The sequence below is a fragment of the Hakea prostrata genome, chromosome 9, assembly GCF_041222555.1.
Source record: "Hakea prostrata isolate BN-2017 chromosome 9, UWA_Hpros_2, whole genome shotgun sequence".
Lineage (NCBI taxonomy): Eukaryota > Viridiplantae > Streptophyta > Magnoliopsida > Proteales > Proteaceae > Hakea > Hakea prostrata.
In genome coordinates, this window is record NC_142608.1 from 30,304,316 (window position 1) to 30,305,251 (window position 936).

General features: G+C 39.6%; 1 non-coding gene across 1 annotated transcript; it reads right to left on the reverse strand.

The window, feature by feature from the left end:
- Positions 1–356: 356 nt before the first annotated feature.
- On the reverse strand, positions 357–463 carry LOC149005103 (small nucleolar RNA R71). The gene has a single exon (XR_016170091.1). It is a non-coding gene; the product is annotated as a small nucleolar RNA R71 (small nucleolar RNA).
- Between the last annotated feature and the right edge of the window lie 473 nt (positions 464–936).

Below are 936 nucleotides of genomic sequence, written 5' to 3' on the forward strand. Positions count from 1 at the left end.
GGCCCTTGAGTGAGTATTTCATTTCTACGATATATACTCCGGTTTCTTGTATTAAGTTGCCTGACATAGAGGTGGTTTAATATGAGATCAAATCTAGTATGATTCAAATGCTACCATCTTTTTATGGACTTGCCAATGAAGAGCCTTATAAGCACTTAGATTAGTTCTTAGAGGTGTCCTCCACGGTTAAAATTCAAAACCTCTTAGTTCATGCTTTAAGGTTACTTCTTTTCCCATTCTCCCTTAAAGATAAAGCTAAGCATTGGCTTCATTTTTTGGACAATGTTAAAATTTCTACTTGGGCAGAAATGCAACAAAAGTTCCTTAAAAAGTTCTTCCCCATTGGCCGTACTAATAACATTAGGAGAGCGATAACGAGTTTCTCCCAACAAGAAGGAGAACAATTTTATGAGGCCTGGGAAAGACTAAAAGAATTACTTAAAAAGTGCCCCCACCATGCTATTCCTAAATGGCAATTGGTTCAATGCTTTTATGATGGCCTTAGAGACCGACATAGGCAAATGGTTGATTCTTCTTGTGGTGGGACTTTCATGCACAAGAATGAGAATGAAGCATGGGAACTTTTTGAGACCCTTAGTGAAAACTCCCAACACCATGCTTCAGCAGCTAGGACTGAGATTCCATCCATTGGGCAACCAAAGAGGAGCGGTCTCTATGAGATCAATCCTACCATTGAGATGAGCACTAAGGTTGACTTGCTATCAAAGAAATTGGACCATCTCTTGTCACTAGGACAACAAACCCTATCTCCACTTCCTACAAGTTTCTCTCCACCTAATCAGATTGAAGTATGTGTTTTATGTTCTAGCCTATCCCATCATTTCACTGATTGTTGTTTGGCTACACAATACCCTGAGTTTGTTAAGGAGCATGCACATTTGGCCCAAGGAGTCTCTAAATTGAGCAATGATCCAT